The 19,446-nt window shown below is 36.2% G+C and overlaps 1 protein-coding gene across 8 annotated transcripts in view; it reads left to right on the top strand.

The window, feature by feature from the left end:
• The window catches only part of SWEETIE (HEAT repeat-containing protein), a 314,166-nt gene that overhangs the window by 160,487 nt on the left and 134,233 nt on the right, over positions 1 to 19,446 (top strand). The window lies entirely within an intron of this gene.

The following is a 19,446-nucleotide window of genomic DNA, read 5'->3' as shown; positions in this document are numbered from 1 at the left end:
GTAATGAATCTAAGGTGTAATCTTCTTGGTTGCCTGATTAGTTGAAGGCATGATAGCTTAGAATCTTGTCTCTTTGAGTGCCTGTGACCAATTGGACCTGAAGAACTACTAATCACTAGAAGTTATAGATAATATGGTGGCTATACTTACTTTATTGAGCTTCTGTGACACCTTGCAATAGTCCAAACCTGTCAATGTAACTTAACTTTTCTTGTTACTTTGGCTATAACTAAGTTAACCGTTCACCTATATCAGCCCCTAGATTTGGGTCTGCTTTGAACTTTGTCTGGGTATGCGATCTCATCTATTTTGGTTGCATACCGGGTTTTGTAGCGCTCAAGGTGATCGATTGGTGAAGTAATTGTTATTCAAATCTTTTAACATTTTATTTAATTAATTAATCATATTTTGTGTGTTTTTCATTAAAAAATGTCATTACTGTTAGAAACCAAGTACAATGTGCCAGGAATGCTATCCTTATGTCCATAAATATCAAAATCTGTTTGTCGTGGTCCTTTTGAGATTGTTGAACCGCTCAATGACTTTGGCACTTGAAGCCAAATCCTTGAATGGTTGCTTTAATACCGTTAACCCCGAAAAGAGACAACTATACAGGTTTATTGCCTTCTACAACTTTGAGAGGAGAGCCACGATCCTTTTTCCCCTTTTGGTGCATCTACAACCCATTTGCTCTTGAATGACTTAGTATTTATGTTCCTCTCTAGTTTTTTGAATTTTGGAAATTTTTAGAGCTGTTTGAGATTTTTTAATTTTAAAGGCTTGTCTTGTTATGATAAATCTCGGAGTATTACTTTTTATATTTCTATGCAAAGAACAGTAATTACTTGCTTTGCATTAAGAAAATGTCAAAAACAACATCAAGACCTTTTAAGTGCTCTCCACATATCTATTGCATATTATTGGTTACAGTTGAGCAATGATGCTGTAAGAAAAATTAATGCCAAAAATAGTATAACATTGATGGATAAGAATGCTGATGAAGTGATATTGACAAAGTTGAGCAGCTGCTCCTGAATTTTTCACAGTTGATAACAAACATAAAAGAATTTGCTGATGAAGTTGCTGGACAATTGCACAGAACTATTTATAGGAAATTGATATTTGGGATATTTTAATAAATTAGTCACTTTATTCAGTGTATCTTCTAGATTTCTTAGGATATGTATGACACTATTTATAGCTATATTTTGGAGGATGATTTTCCAATTTAGACACCTAGCCGAGTCTTTTTCTTTCTTTATGAGTCAGTTTTGAAAACTGTGTGAAAGATCTTGATCCCGTTGTTTTGCGTTAATTAATTTCAAGGTGTTGTGAGCTCTATAATTATTGTGTAAGTTAGTTATTATTTGTACAAGAAAATATCAAATTCAAGGTTGCAATGAAATTCAGAGGTTTTTCCATGGAAGAGTAAAAGGAAATTTTCTAGATGGTTATTCAGAATAGCCCATATTCCATATTTAATTTTTTAATTGTGGTATCAAAAGGTTTATTACTGTAAGAGTTTATCAGGGATGATGATCATTACACTAGACAAGTTAACATTCAAAAGCTTCTTCACAATTTTTTGAGATCTTGATAGTTTGAAATATCAACCTAACAATGGTACAAATAGTTTATAGGTGTCAATTATGATAATGGGAGAAATTAGCTGAAAAGAGTATTATCATGGAAAAGAGTATGGGACACAATAGCAAACTTGTATGGTGGACGACAAGATTGGAATGTTTTGAATGCAAAAGATATAAAAAAATGCTCAAGCATTCTTCTACATGCAGATTTCTATAGATCCAAGTACTTCTCTAAGAGTTGTGTTGCAAGACATTTAAAGGAAGATGGATAAGTTTAGAAAGTTCATATCAAGGTACATATTAGGGAAGGGTGGCAAAGTTTCAAGCCCTAAGTTAAGAAGTTCAGTGTGAAAGATAATGAAAAAGTTGAAGAATATTGTGTTAGCATGACACTGTGAATTAAATGAAAACAAATGGGGAGGAAATGAAAGATGATGTGGTTGTAAAGGAGAGCTTGAGATCTTTTACACCCGAGTGGATGCATATTGCTATTACTATAGAATGGTGTCAAGATTCTGATACTTAAAAAGGTTGAAGATGTGATTAGATCAGATGACTCATGAAGACTAGTTAAAGTGTATGGGTGGTGTCGATTGAGTGCTTATGTCAGAGGAAAAGATTAATAATATTTCAAGAACAATTTTTTTTAAGGAAACAAGGGGGGCAATTCATATCAAGGTTTGGCTCTAACTCTAGATGAAGAGGGCAAAGTAGATATCATGATTCATCAAGAGGCAAAGGTAGATTTAATTTAGGGAGGCAATCAAGAGGCAAAGGTAGATTTAATTCTGAGAGGCAATTCATATCAAGGTTTGGTTCTAACTCTAGATGAAGAGGGCAAAGTAGATATCGTGATTCATCAAGAGGCAAAGGTACTTTTATGAAATTTGATCATATAGAGTGCAACTTTAGGTTCAAGAATAAATGGTGCACAACAAAAAAGAAAAGATTGCAAATGTATGTCCCAAGAAAAGAAATGATGAAGAGCCACTACAATGGTCTGTAATGGCCCCATTTTTGGTGAGTATGTGCAGTTGATGGAGTTAGCTCATCATAACGACCCTCATGAGCTGACAAGGTGATTTGGGTGTCCCACTTGTGGACTTACTAGTTTTAGCGAGTCTATTTTTGCTAGTTGCTATTTATGGTAATGTAGTGGGTGGGTGGCTTTGGCAGCTGGTCATCACCTGTAGTAGATGTGGTAATTAATTGCATGAGCTCTTATTTATTGATTATTTATTAAAGTTGTATTATTATAATAATGTTTTATTATAATAATGATATTATGAGATATTTCCAAAAGGAGTTGAGTTGGAAAGTTTCAAGGGCTGAGTTCTTTTGGGAAACTTTCTCAGTTTTTGAAGATAAGTTCTTTTGTGTTGAGTTTAAAAGATAGTTTTATGCAAATAAAATTACATTGCCATCATATTGATGTGTTCCAAATGCAGATCTGAATGACTTATAAATATGAGAGAAGACATGTTTCTATGATTAATCATAGAAACATGTTTCTAAGATAAGTTCTTTTGTGTTGAGTTTAAAAGATAGTTTTATGCAAATAAAATTACATTGCCATCATATTGATGTGTTCCAAATGCAGATCTGAATGACTTATAAATATGAGAGAAGACATGTTTCTATGATTAATCATCATTAGGCAATAATATATTAACAATATATAACCATATGTATAAGATATATATATCTATATATCTATATATGTATATATTATAATAGAATACTATATATATATATATATATATAATATAAGTAGAGTCTAAATGATGATTTACCAACAACAAAGTATCTCATGATCGAACCAATATGACTGAAGCTACAACCTTAACGTTCCCTCTTAGCCAAGAAGGATTACTATAGAACACATTAAGCTCTCAAGCATATGGAGAGATATCACCTCAATATGATATTTTTGGAATGGCATATCAACATATATATATATATTCATCAATTTAGATGCTTTCTTTCAAAATAATCCAGAGTATGATTCAACAAGAAATATCAATCATATGATACTCATCATACTTATATCCTTTTGGCATGTGCATTGGCATCAAATCCTTGATGCCTACAAAAAGAATTTGTTATATCTTAGAAAGATGTGCATTATCTGATCTTTGGCATTCCGGGACAACAATTGAATGTCGCCTATTAGACTACAGCACAAGAACAACAAATATAGTATCATTAATGTCATGAATTGATGCTTGATACATGAGAGGAACTATCACAACATATATATTAATATATACAACCCAAATATGGCATGATCATAAAGTATCGAATAACTTGAGATATCAGTATGTGAAGTAAATCAAACATACACATATATGCATGCATTTGTTTACATATACATGTATATATACATATACTGATACTAGATCCAATTGAAGCTATTACTTTAACACTCCCTCTTAGCGAGGGAGAATATGATCAATTTCTTAATCTCAATAATCTCATATTTGAGTTTGCATAAAAAATGCTTATACACAATTATATCACTTAAAGAATATATACTATCTGATTTTCTGCACATCCCGGGACACAAACATAGTCGATCAGATAGTCAATCTTGATCTCATGATTTCTAGCTCAATCTAGGACTATCATGATTTACTTATTGTCATGACTTCCAAGACAGTTTGGGATAACAAGCTAATGTAGTCTATCATGACAATGGATCAAGAATACAACACAACAACCACAATATCATGATTTACGATTCAATCCGGGAGAACAATTCAATGTATTCGTCATGATACATTATGTTAACATGATTACCGACACATTCTAGGACAATAACTTAATGAAGTCTATCATGATAAAATGGTCAAGCTATTGCTAAGATCATCACCTTAATAGTGACCTCACACATATATCAAATGAAAGATCGTCATCTTTCATGACATAAATCACAACAACATCATGTAGTAACTCACATGATATCCACCACGAACCAAGTCAGAGGGTGGACCCACCATAGCTGTGCACCTAGAGGGTGGAACAAAGATTTTTTCACCTCATACGTCTTTGTCAAGGAATTTTTCTTCGAGCTTTTCTTTCATAGAGAACTCATTAACAAAGACTTGCACCTCGTAATTCTCCCTCTGAACAAAAGATCCTAGGAAGTTTGATCCTTTGGCTACTCCCTTAGAGGCTTTCTTTTTCCAAAGATGCTTGTGATAAATTGTCAGACTCCCTCTGATTCTAATATGAATCTTCTGTCTTTTTGGTGACAAGTCGTTACTTCTTCATGATGTACACTATGGTAGGCCTACCAAAATCATGCAGTTACTCACATGTATGTACTAACTTCTTAATGCTTTCTTATACTAACACTATCCCTGCTCTATGTTCCTCACTACGTATTTCCCTTATTGTTTATTGGTCGATGTGTTACTTAACCAACTTGCTATCCACGTTGTATGCTTGATTATTCTCTTTCGATCTTATCACTGTAGGTGGTCTTCTACAATTTTTGGATGACAAATGCTTGCATGGAGATGTCCTCTCCTGTGTTGATATATTTTTGTTTCTGTCTTTGTACCATTCTTAGTATTTGTTTTGTACCCTCAATCATCTTCTACCTTCAAATATTGCTGATGCAGATAGGAGTCGTATTCAAATTTCTTTTGATGCCCATGTGAATGTTGAATGATTATAATTTTCTTGCTTATGAATGCTTATGATTTATGGCCACCTTATCTTATTTTTTAGAGGTATTTATGATTTGGGGATGATATGTTCGAAACATTCTCTACTATGATGCAAAATACTGTTTTCCTTCAATGATTTATTTCTTTCTATCCTCTGTGTATGACATGCAATTTCTATCCTCCGTCTTGTCTTCTTATTCATTGTTTTATTTATTTATTCTTTTCCCTTCAATGGTAGGGATAATATGTTGAGTAACATAGATCGTTTTCTGCAAATGTACTAACATTGCCAATGTGATTGATATGTTCCAAATGCAGATTTGGATCTCATATAAATATGAAAGGGGGAAACATGTCCCATGAAGAGATGTGTCTCTAAGGTTTAATTATCATTTAATTAATATATTTAATAATAATAATTTGTATAATATATATATACATATATATCTATCTATATGTATATATTATATATATATATATCATACATATATATATATGTATATATATGTATATACATATATATAGATATATGTATATACATATATATACATATATAATGTATTATATATAATATTATATACTATAATGTGTATATGTTATACACTATAATGTGTATATGTTATACACTATAATATATATTATTATTACATGAATATGTATATATAGGAAATGATGATTTACCAATAATAACAATGTATCTCAGAGAAAATTAATCCGACTGAAGCTACAACTTTAACACTCCCTCTTAGCTAGGGAGGATTTATAAAACACATTATGCTATCAAGAATATGGAGAGATATAATCTCAATATGATATTTTTGAAATGACATATTATTTAAGGATATCAACATAAATTCATGATAGATAGATAGATAAAATTTTAACATCCACGAGACTAAAAATAGCCTATGGGACAGCAAGGCAACTCAAGCAGACTTAAGTAGCATGTATGCTTCTTGTGCAGGATGATGATGAGTCCACCCAATTGTTGAATGTACTCTTTGTTGAATAGGTTATGCCAAGAATTGTCACATATAGTATCCGCAAATTTATCTCTGCTACTCTTGTAGACCTCACATTCTAAAATAAAGTGTTGTTTAGTTTCCACTTTCCCAGAATTGCAGAATTTGCAAATTCTCTCTTCCCAAGCCTCCTTTGGAATCTTCGAACGCCCGGTCTCACAACGAAGTTAGTGAGAGTTGGTTCTCAGCTGAGCAATAAGAATTTTAGCCCTCCAAGAAATGTTGGCTCCTATGTATGCTTTTTGGAGTTGATCACAAGTGGGGTTGAACTCATTTATATAATATAGTTTCTTCCTCCCGATCTCGCTTCCCCAATTTCTCTTGTAGAATTCCTCCATAACAAAGACCTTTATTTCTTTATTATTTTTGGGGCACATATTGAATTGAATATTCCATTTACTCATCCATTTGATGTTTTGTTGCATCCATGTCCTTTTTCGCTTACATAGTGTGTCACTAAAGACAACTTTAGGCCATCTATCCTCTTCCATTTTTTCGATTCTTTTTAAATAGCTTAGAAGGCCAACCATATCAAGTGCCTTGATAGGAGCAGCCCCCATTTCACTTAGCATGATATCATATGGAACAGTGCTTTTGATTTTAAACTTGCTTGTGATCAAGCGCTTTTGGATTCCTTCGATTTGTTTTCATTGTGCTATGGTAGTGTTGCTGGCCCATAATTCACACCCGTAAAGAACAACTGGCAGCACAAGAAGACTGAACAAGGTTTGAATAGTTTTCCAATCCCACAACTCCACTTCACGGCACCTATTTTGAAGAGCATAAAAAGCCTTCCACCCACCTAATATCCTTTTATACCTGTAGCTAGACCAGCTTAGTTTTTTATTGAAATTGATGCCAAGGTATTTATACTCCACAACTTCTTCAAGAACACTTCCATTGTAATAAAATTCATGTTGATGCTGTTTTTTATTATTAGAGAAAATCATAACCTTAGTCTTGTTGATATTGACCTGCATCCCCACCATTCCGCAAAAGCGCTCAAGAGAAGATAGATGATCTTGTAAACCACAGGCAGATTTGGCAATTAAAATGAGATCGTCCGCATATAGGAGCAGCTTTATAACAAATTCACCTAGCTGAATGCCTTCACCCTTTTGCATGTTTAACCACTCTTCCAGTTTGTCAATATATAAACCAAACAAAGTAGGAGATAAAGGGCAGCCCTGTTTGACCCCAATATCGCTCCTAAAACATTCTGAAATGCCAGCTGAAGTTCTAATTTTGACTTTCACCTCTTCGTACATCCTATGAACAGCAGCTCTAAGATGCATAGGAATCCCCAATTCTTCCATCCTGAACCAAAGCTTGTCTCTTAGGACGGTGTCAAAAGCCTTTTTAAAATCAACAAAGTAACAAAAAACCTCTTCCAGCTGACGACTTAGTCATGGAGTTTACTTGGATGCAAATTATTTATTTGAATCAAACAACATAGTGAATAACATGAAATGTAGACATTTTGAGGATAGTGTAAATGCAACGTTCTCAAGATTTGTGTATACTGGAACTAGAAAATGAAGATTAGGAAAAAAATATCTGATTAAAACAATAGCGAACACCAAATATTGAGGGATTGACAAGAGTATGTAGAAATGGTGTTGGTTTTGAAGACGAGCAATCCACCTAAGACACACAACTCAGTGAATCTGAAGACAAAACTTCTGACGTTAGGCAAAGACTATGCAAGAGCCACATAGAGTGAGACGTGAAGGCAAAGAGTTCCAAGCTAGGAGTGAAGTCAAATTCCAAAATGAAACCACTCACATCCAAAGTTGTGAAACGCACATGCAATGATACTCATCGCTCATACAAAGTAATGAAATATCACGCATAGTACGTCAAAGACACGCAATTTGATGGAGGATATTATATTATACCATTCTCATAGGGAAGGAGTCTTTCAGGACATGCTTGGACCACCATTGAGAATATTGGCAATTATATGCAGAGATGAAGCACACACCAAAGTTAAACAATGAATAGCATAATGTTGTCGCCGATGTCTGCAATAAGGGATAAACGCTAGAAGAAAGACAAATGCTATTCATATAAATGCTAGGAGTCTTTCAGGACATGCTTGGACCACCATTGAGAATATTGTCAATTATACACAGAGATAAAGCACACACCAAAGTTAAAACGATGAATAACATAATGTTATCACTGATGTTTGCAATAAGCGATAAGCGCTAGAAGAAAGGCAAATGCTATTGATAGAAATCGAACAGATGTTGAGTATCATGTAGACGATTTGGCTCTACACTGAAGTAAAGGGCATTGCCGGGGACTTTCATGCAAATCACATATAGATGGGTTTAATATTTCATAATGTTTGAAAAGCCTAAATTGGTAAATAGTTTGATTTAATAAAACCTCCAATTATCATTAAAAGGTGTGTAATTTACTTTTATAAGGAAGTGACTTTTGGGTTTGAAAAGTCACATTTCTTTAATTTTTAAGATATAAATAATGAGAGAAATGTAAAGCAAAAAGACATATTTGAACATTTATATATTCTAAGAAGTATTTTATCTATGTTACCCGGGGATGTGTTTCCGGCAAAACTTAACCCTGTCCCCACATCCCCTCGTCCTGGAAACTTCCGGAAACCTTTCCCTTGGCTGTCCCATAAAATTAATGTTTCAAGTTTGATAATTTGTTTGATTTCCACTCTCATGTGAACTCTAAAGTTAAATTATTTAACACAAACATTATATGTTAAGGTTCTATAATTTATATAAGCATGCGTTATCCATGTTTTTATATGAATATTTAGAATTTTCCTATATATTTAAAAATTTCCCTACTTTTTATATAGCTGTTCCCATTGCCGTCCCCTGCTCAGAGGAAAAAAAATCCGTCTCGGAAACCCGTTTCCCCGTCCCCACGTCCCCCCGTCCCGGAAACTTGGGGTAACATAGTATTTTATAACTATTTGTAAGGAGGAATAAGGAGCGATAATATGACTTTGTAATATGAATTCAATTATTTTATTATTATTCAATTATTTTATTTTAATAATAAAATAAAATGTCCTTTTTTTTTATTAAAGGCATGGAGAATTAAATTGCAGATGATTCGTCCTTTGTAATTATTTTTAGGAACTCTGTGTACAATTTAAATGTCATATAATTGGACATGGTCATTTAGCATCTTAAACTCAATCATCACAGTTATTATGAAATATCAAATTGTTTTCGTATCTGTGTCCAATTTGTCTCCCTACCAGAGGAGTTAAAGTTCAATTTGGACTAATTTAAGATTTCATATATATTTGATTTGTTGCATCTTGATTATTTAATTGTTGACAATATAAGTGCATAGAACATTATAAAGTTGTATGTGAAATTCTTCACTGAAGTTGATTCTATTGCCCAAATAATCAAAGACATTGGTCTTTTTATTATTGAAGTCAGAAAATCTACAACTTTCTTCCTACAAGCATCGAATCCATTATTTACAAATATTTTACAATTCATTGAATTGAAACACTCAGCATTCAATTGCATTTTTACTCGAGTTCAAGGACCTTGCTAGCCGAAGAACTCTTCAATAGCTTAAATTCGCTTTAGAAAAGCTTTGAACCAAGTAATTAGGTTCGAGGAAAAGGTCTACTTGCCTAGGTGTAGCGGAGCGTGAAGTGCAGGGGAATCAAGGTGATTCTCGTTCGTTCGCTAGAACAGATTGTGGAATCCTATTAGAGAAGTGGCAGGCTCTTGGATTTCCAATTGGCAGTTTTGGGAACCAACAATTGCCTCAGGCTTGTTTATCATCTTTTCTCATCAGGACCACTCTTGTGTTTTTAGACTTTGATTCTGATTATTTTTGGTCACTATCATAAGTTGGGTGTACTTAGGTCATTCTTTTTGTTACACAGGCTGGATAATGGAATAATGGGATGATCTTGTTATATTAAATAGAGCAACAAGTGTCCCTTATATAGATTCATAAAGGCATTGTTTCTAAAAGAAACATTCACAGAAGATAGAATAGGAAACTTTCCTATACAAATTAAAGATGACTAAATAAATGACTATTAAGAAATATTATATCTTAGAAGATATTATCCAAATACCCTCCCTTAATGGTCATTCTACATATGTTGGAACATTTTGTAGTGCCTCAAATTTCATGTCATAAAATTTAAATCTTTTCTTCACATTTCGAATCTTGCTCTATTCTGTTCATCTTGCTTTTGGTTTTGGAGATCTTGATAGTGTCAAAGACAACCCACTTGAGATCTTGAAGACACTACCAAGAATTTGTAATTAGTTTTTCAAAACAAGATGAAAAAACTGAACACACTGTCACTTTTAGTGACTTCTATTCTGCTTTATTTTGTTTATCTTGCTTCTTATTTTGGCTGAGATTATTTGTGCCTCGTGTTTTCTAGTGGCTGCTAGTTGTTCTCTTTTTGTGACAGTTGGCTTGGAAGTCTTGTTGTCTGTGAATTGGCTGTGCATGACAAAGGTTGTTACACCCATTGCAACCTCTTTCTTTGCTAGGGAGTATTAATGGTTTGCTTCTTCATTGGAACCTCTTTGCAGTTCTAGTTTGGCATTTGTTTTTTCTATGAGCATTTGAACTTGATCGCAGTTCTAGTGTTGCATTTGGTTTTTCTATGAGCATTTGAACTTGATCGTAGTTCCAGTTTTGCATTTGGTTTTTCTGTGACATACTTCTTCCTTGCATGTCTGTGTTTGCAGGTGTTGGTTCGGGTGCTCATGCAAAAGCCCTACTATTTATGGAAGATACTCATATGCTGAAATTAACCTATTGCAAGAGGATGACAGAGGGATCTATAGACTTTTCTGGTAGGTTACTGGCCTTGGATGGTGAAAATAAACACCTCAAGGAGTCTCTACTCTCGCTCACACTTAAATATACAACTCTTGAACATCAGGTTTCCACCATTAAGACTGAAACATTTGGCATAAAATAACATCTTGATGAGATCTCCACCCATGCCGCCGAGATTAAAGACATTAAAAGACATGCAAGACAAACTCCTTAGTTGTCATAATGCACTAAAAAGCAAAACAAAGATAGTTAACATCATCGGCAAAAAATTGCAATGATGAAAAGCATCAACAACATAAAGTTCCTTTAGTTGGAGTGGAGGAGTTGGTTTAGCCCAATTTGTCAGACGAATGGGCTCGACAGGTTAGATAACCTAAATGTTTGTGGTCTCCCATCTTCCACTGTTGACCTAGCTGACAAGGTGTATGTCTTCCTTCATGTCCAACTTGAGCTTCTTGATATCCTCATTGACAGGGCATGGATAGGGTATGATGACACTCTTTCTCAGATTCCTTAATACATCAGACAGGCTACGAGTTCTAAGGGTTCATAGAAAACTCTTTCCTCTTCCATCTAAAATCCACCTAAATGAAGATCTCACCAAATGACAGGTTACTTAGCTCAAACATGCTTGATCTTTAGTTGCTACAACCCGTCTTGAGGGTAAATGTGTGGTTATCTGCAACTTTAAGGTGGTTATCAGAGAGTTCTCCACCGGGTTGGGAAGTCAAAGCCACTCCCTAGTCCGAGTGACGCTTACAGGGTCAAGTTGGGGTAGGGGGAATTAATGACTCCTTGGTCTTTCACTATTTGAACGGTAATGACACTCTTTGGTTATTACCTGGTCTTTTTATGGATGTCATTGGCGCTGCGGATGTTATTCTTGTCACCGAGACACATGAGAGTCCTACTCGTGCTCTTCCGAAGATTCCTAGGTAACATTGGTTGTCTGCTCATCAAGATAAGGTCAAGCTCTTGGGGTGTAAGAGGCTATGGTGGGGTTGCTTGCCTTATACATGACTGAGTCGTCAGCTTGACGACAATTATGCACCCTGAAAACCTTGCTAGATTGGACATAGATCTTTTCATCACAGTTTTTTATTTTCCACTGGGTACATCTCTATATAATGTCCTCATTCCACATTCCTGAGGGTGACTGTTTTGATGACCTTAGCGATTGGATGACAAATTCTTTGCTATGGGGGATGTGGTTATTTAGGGGATCTTCAGGCCCCTTTACATGATCAATAGGCCGATTCATTATGTATCTCTAAGTTCGACAATTTTACAATTGGTTTACAATGCTCCTCTGATGACATCGATGGCCCTCTTACACGGTATAGCAGGAACCCCTTTCATCTCTATGAGCTTTTTGTTCTCGTGGTTCTTAACAAACTTCCTTGCTTCCTTGATTTTGGGTGCTTTACTTGCTGGCCCCATTGTGGTGGTGCTAGTGTTGTTGATTACACCCTCACCTGCACCTCCTTCATCCCCTTCATTAGCCACTTCTTCGCCTCCTGCCTTCGATTGGCTGGCCATTCCATCCTCAGTCTCATCCTCTGTGCCCCTCTCCCGAACCCCTTGCCACTCCCCTACGCCCCCTATTTAGCCCCGTTGCGCTACCCTCACTTACCTAGACTAGCTTTTCCTTTGTGGATGTCGATCATAACCTCTTCATCACCCACCTTAGATGCTCTCTTCAGATCACTCCCTTCACTGACCTGTCTTGTGCTTCCACCATGTTCGACACCATCTCCACGGTGATTTGAGAGGCCGTCATCCTCCCTTTCCCACTCTTTTCCACCCCTCTTATTGCATTCCCCTCCCCAAAATCGTTGGTTTGATGGTGATTGCAAGTCCTTTCATTGCCTTGTTCACTCCACCTTCACATCTCAAGAATCCTCCTTCCCCGAGGTTAGACTCTCCTACTGTAGCCTGCTTTGTTGGAATAAGCATCTCTTTTACCTTGAGCAATGTAGGTCCCTTGGCTATTCCCTTCGGGCTGCACCGAAGCACCTCTGGTGCATGCTCTTTCCCCGCCACTCTGTTTTACTCGTTGACTTGGATTTCAGCTCCCTCATCTCCTACATCGTCACCCTTTTGCTGATCTCTTCAACATAGTGTGTATTGGTTTTCTGTCGTGTTGGTCTCACCGTATTATTCACCTGATCCTTAAGGTTGGGTTGACCTCTGATCTAGGGAACTACAAGACCAATATGATTGGGCATACCTTTGCCAAACTTTATGGCACAGTTTTGCACATTATTCTCACGAGACAACTTGATAGATTAGGTTGCAGGGTTAGAGACTAGGCTGGCTTCAGAGCGGATTTTTAGACTGTTGACCACATTCTTAACTCTCAAGGTCATTACTGAGGAAGCTCGGCACCACTGGATGAAAGTCTACTGTTGCTTTGTAGAATTTCACAAAGCCTTTGATTTTATCACTTGCTTGGTGTTGTTTCAAATACTCAGGGATATTGAAGTTTCCGAGGTTCTACTCGTGGCCTTCAAGAGACTTGATAATAGGGTTGTTGGCCATATTAGGACTCTGTTGGGCTTCTCTAATTTTATTCAGATGTCTATTGGAGTCTAAGTAGAGCTGCTTTCTTTCTCCTATGCTGTTTGGTATTTACATTGATGAGCTTAAGACCTACCTGATAAGTTTCTCGCTTCTCGAGGACGGGTGTTATCTTCATTAGGTCTTGATCTCCATTCTTCTCTTTGTTGATGATGTGGTGCTTTTGTCTTCCTCCCTTGATGGGTTACATCGTCTTTTGGATGGGTTGGCCTCCATTAGTGATTCTCTGCAGCTTGTGGTCAACTTGGGCAAGATCCGGGTTATGGTTTTCAACTGCTTGAAAACCTTTGATCTTGATTTCTTCTTTAGAGTGACCGAGATTGAGATGACTTGCAACTACACCCATTTGGGCATCAGGTTTTTTGGGTCGCATTTTAGTTTGAGACCGATTGCGACGCTCTAGGGCAACAAGGGGCTTAGTTCACCTGCTTTACTTAGGAGATAGTGCTTCAAACACCATTTCCAGGATACGACTAATATGCATATCTTAGACTCTTTGTTAGACCTACTATCCTTTATGGTTCGATCGTCTGGGGGACCTCCTTGTTGACCATTGATTGGGCTTTGGTGGAGAGGGTGCAGACTCTTCTTCATTGTTGCCTCATTTGTTGTTAGCTGACTACTCCTACTAGTATTATCTTGGCCGAGTTTGGTGCTCACCCTCTTAGACTTTGCATGATCTTTGATTTGGTTTGGTTATTTCTTAGAATCAGGAGCTTTGTGGACTTTGTTGATGGCAGATATCACTATTCCTACTTGGCCTAGTGTTCCTCAGCTTCGATTGCAGCTTGAAACCCTATTGGTCGCGCTCAGTGTTGGTATGCATAGGTCTCCAGTCTCCTTTGCTCTGTAGGTATCGTTATTGACTGCTTCCTTTTTAGTATTCGTTGGACCCTCCTGCTCATCTCCTTCCCTGTCCATCGAAGTTGAATGAGGCTACCAGGATGGACATCTACAAGAGGTTTGTTCAAATGACTTGGGTCGATTCACCTGTGGGCCTTCGCCTGCATATGGCATTTTATACGGAGCACTATATGGATATATAGGATGATATCATTTCAACCTTACTACTCTTCCTGGTGGTAGCCTCATGCATTACGTATCTAGTTAGGCTTCTTTAGAGTGGGCTCTCACCGGCTCTGTATCTAGACATATCACCAGACCAGCAGAGATGAGCGGTTCTGCTAGTGTTGTGACATGGGTGTAGCTGAGATTGCGATCCACTTCCGATTCCATTGTCCGATCTACTATTAGATTCGAGGGAGGTTCCATTGCTTATTAGAGAGTCAGGTCCCTATCCTCATTCTTCTGGTATGTTGATCAGTGATGTCTTGCACTATCTCTAGGAGGCCTTTCTTCTTTGGGATCTCACTCTTCAGGGTCTTCCCTCTCTGGATATGCATCCCCTCATCAGCTTATCACTTCCATCAAACAATTAGTTAGTTGTCTCAGTCTGAAACATTCAGTAGTTCCCAAATTCTGATTCCATCTTTCAATACTTAACACAAAAATTCTGGACATACATTTCATCGAATAGTTGTCTAATCATAATTTTCAGTAATAAACATTAATTTCCACATAGGCACTACTGCAAATACTTAGCATACAAAGTTACTCCAAACAAGAGATGGCTCACTGTTCTTACTGAAATTATATACCTTGCTGCTATAGAATTTAGGTGAACACATTGGCAATACACAAAAGTCTATCTGATTTCACCAGTCATGTATGCTTAGAGATTTCTACATTCTCAATGCTTTTCTTGAAATAAGATTAACAAAGACATTGCATTCATTCTGAATGTTCGGACTTTTAACAGTATGTACCTCAGTCCAGCTTTGTAATCATTTTAGTTCTGATTTCAATTAAATAATAGCAAGGTTTTACTAAAGTCTAAGCATGCATGACTGTTGAAATCAGATAGACTTTTGTGTATTGCCAATGCGTCCACAAGTCCCAGCTACTTATGAATGCAGTCTTAAACCCAATGGTGGATTCTGATATAAATCAACTCCACTTGGATGGTCTGGGTTTGCGTCCAACCTTCAACTTGCTAAGGGTTTTTGTCCTTAGAAACCAACTAGTCACTGACTTTCAGCAAGAAGAATTGACTTGCATATAAATTTCTCATAACATGCTCCAAATGAGAGTACACCCTGTTTGTAAAGCCTCTTTAGGTGGTTGAAACACATCCGAAACCAATGTGCGATTAAAGTTACTTTCATTTTATTTTCCTGCTGAAAAGCAATTTTATGTTATAATTTAAATTTGATATTATCATAGTGTTACCCGGGAACACCTTTCCACCCTAAATGCCTAGGTACTGGAAACAGAAACTGTTTCAGGGATTTGGGGATGGCGGGAAACATTTCCAAGCTGTCCCCAGTCATGCAAAAATTTGAGAAACCATTCCAGAAACTCGGAAACAGTTGGCATAATTTTCGGAAAATGTTGGCTGTTCCTCAGACAGCTGACAAGGCCAAAAATGTCCCCAGCTGTCCCGGGGACTGTCAGTGGTTTCTAGCAGCAATAGGCCAAAAGAGACATTTATAAAACTGATGCACTTTTTTTTAAATAATGTGTTGAGCTCAATGCAACCCTAAAATGTTTAAATATTAATAAAATATGCATTTATGTTGTTATTTACCTCGACGAAATTAAGCCTAAGGCATTCTATTATTCCATTATCTCGTAATCTTTTTCTTTTCTATTGTCATAGTTTGTTGTTGCACGAGTGGGCATTTTATTGTTGGGTTTATACTTTGCAGGGTTGTGTATATACTAGCCTGATTATATTAATAGTTGCCGGATTTCATTGTTTGGCCCAAGTGATCAATATTTATTAATAATTGATCTAAAATGCCATTTCCAGTACATCAAGCGCTCTTTTCATTAATCAAATTTTCATAGATAGAAGACAGTAGGTTTCTTGGTATCGACGCTGAATATTGTAGATCAATTGTCTAGTACCAAAAAAATGAACTTTTTAATGTTTTATTCAGAGATATGCCCAAGTATGTTGTTAGAAAATAGAACGTGAAACTGTGAAAAAACTAAGACTTAGTTGTTCCTGCGATTTGGAAGTATTTCACTCTTTCAATCAATTATATATCTGAATGTTTGAAATTAAAATTTGAATCCTCATTTGATACATTTAAAGCTATACTCTATGATGATTCAATGAATGATCACTTACTGAATGGTTTTAGGTTAATTATCATCTGTTTTAGCACTTATCCCGGCTAGTTGATTCAATAGTGAGCAAAAACTTACTGATATGTTGAACAATAATATCACCTTCTAGCATTTTCAGCTCAGACAATTTCTGCTTTAAACTCATCATTGCACTCATTTCTTGTGATCCTAACAAGGTGTTCATACCATCCCACACTTCCTTGTGGATCTTTGTAAAGTCGATATGATGGGTGCACACATCTCACAGTCCAAGATCAATCAGGGCTTTTAGCCTTCAATCCTCTTCAGTCCACTTTGTGATTTCATCAGCATTAGTTGGTCTTGTTGTTGCTGCAGTTACAACATCCCACAGATCGTTTTCAATAAGGATCAGCTGTATTTTGATTTGCAATGTGTGGAGCTCTGAACCTTGGACCTTTCTATCAATACACTATTTTTCTCCATTTAAAGAAATACTATTTGAACCCCTCTTAAATAATATGGAAGGTGTTGGGCTCAACCAATGATGCACCTTGAGATAACATTTTTGTTTTACAATTTTACATACACATTAATTCTGTAACACAAGATTCCCGATCTTAGAACTAAATCCTATTGACATCTAGAAGAACAATAAAAAGGAAAATTGTTTATTAGACAATATCATACCTTAAGAGAGTCAAGTGAGCAATGAAAAAATCCTTGGAACTATATGCTTCTAACCTCTCGCTTGAATCAATCATTATATGATTTTCCAGTAACATATGAACTTGCAACTTGCCAGAGGATAATGTATCTTCGATTATACATGAACCCTAGTGAGGATGCAATCATGCAGATGAACCAATATGGACCTTGTGTGAAGTGTCAATCTCCACATGCCACCCAAAAAGCTAAACTTGAGCATCACATATCAGATTGTGCTGCAACCAAAGTAAAACCACCAGACATAAAACGGAAGTCTTCCTCTCCCCATCTTGTAGTTGGTTAAGTCTGTCAAATACGGAAACCTCACAAAGTAGTACGGATGGCTGATATGATATTTGGTGACCTTCAAATTCTCCAAGCCAATTCATAGAAAAGCTTCATTGGAGGAGATCAGCAATCGATGTACATGGAAAATAAATAATGGAGAGGGAAATCAATTGTGGACTGTCAATGATGTAACAGCACAATATAGACAGGTAAAATGCACATCACAAAGGATGAGACGACAGAATTGGAATTCTATGGTTAAATAGTTGAATGTCACAGTGAACGATTTGCATGCCCAGACAAGAAAATATTGGCTTCAAACTAATGGCCTCGTTTCTTAGTTTGATCACCTTTGGCAACTCTTCCTCAATGGTAATGTTATGAGATCTTAAATAATGAGTTGAACTTGACAGATACTTCCTAAGTGTGGCATTAAACTCTTATTTATGCACCTATTTTCTTGTGATTTTGTTTTCAGACTAGTGGATTTCTTTCTGCAAATAGAAATTTCCTGTGGGGGCTTTTCTAAAATCTCATTTCCACAGTGACTATTCTTCCTTCTAATTGGTGTCTTGACAGATACTTCCTAAGTGAGGCTTTAAACTCTTAATTTTGCAGCTATCTTTTTGTGATCTTCTTTTTAGACTTACAGATTCCTTTTGCAAATTGGGGTCTTCTAAAAGCTAATTTCCATAGTGACCATTCTTCCTCCTAAGCAGTGGCAAACTTGTTGCATAGGCTTTGCCTTATCGAATGCACATTGCTTCTAAGAGGACCTTGGTGAAGAGATGAATTGCCAATTAAAGAAGATGTGCCTTGAATACTAATTAAAATGGCTATTATGATTCCTAAACTGGAGGCATCTCCAAATCCACTGCTTTGATACCATATCAGTAATATGGGTAAGAGAAGCCAAAAAATCAAAAACAAAATAATACATGCTGCTTCTTATTTTTCAACCAATACAATACATTTATATAGGATCTCCATATCCTATTTTATAGGAAACAGCCCAAACAACTTTCCTATTAATATTGATTTGTTTTTAACAACTCAATATGTACCACTATTCTAATAACCTATTAATAAACCATGCAACATAATATTATTCAGTTGTTTGTCAACAAATTAATATTATTGGACTTATTAACTTTAATTTCTTACTCCTATGTGAACACTAATTCCCAACAACTCCACTTCTTTTTTTGCCGATTTGGCCTTTCAGAAGTACTCTATTATCCTTCATCTTGTTGTTCAGTTGCTTGTCTTTTTAAGAAAATTTGAATCTCTCTCTTCTTCTTAATGAATCTGTTTCCTTCTTGGTCTCTTATCTCAACTTTTAATGCAAATTGTTAAGCTTCTTCTTCTGAGTAAGCACCTCTCTTCGGACAGCCTTGGGCCTCTTTCTTGTTACGGTCGTCAACTCCTTCAGTTTTGTGAATATTTTGACTTGTTGATCATGAACAATCTCTCTTGCTTTCCGGGCTCAGAGTCCTTAACTTGCTGGCCCCATTGTGGTGGTGCGAGTGTGGTCGACTAAGTTCTTGCACCTGCTTCTGTTATCCCTTCCATCACTGGCTTCACCATCACTCGCCCCCTTTGGTCGATCAC

This window comes from Cupressus sempervirens, chromosome 10, assembly GCF_028749045.1.
Source record: "Cupressus sempervirens isolate cs-2001-9-10 chromosome 10, ASM2874904v1, whole genome shotgun sequence".
NCBI classification, from domain to species: Eukaryota; Viridiplantae; Streptophyta; class Pinopsida; order Cupressales; family Cupressaceae; genus Cupressus; species Cupressus sempervirens.
This window is presented reverse-complemented; position numbering and strand designations above follow the sequence as displayed.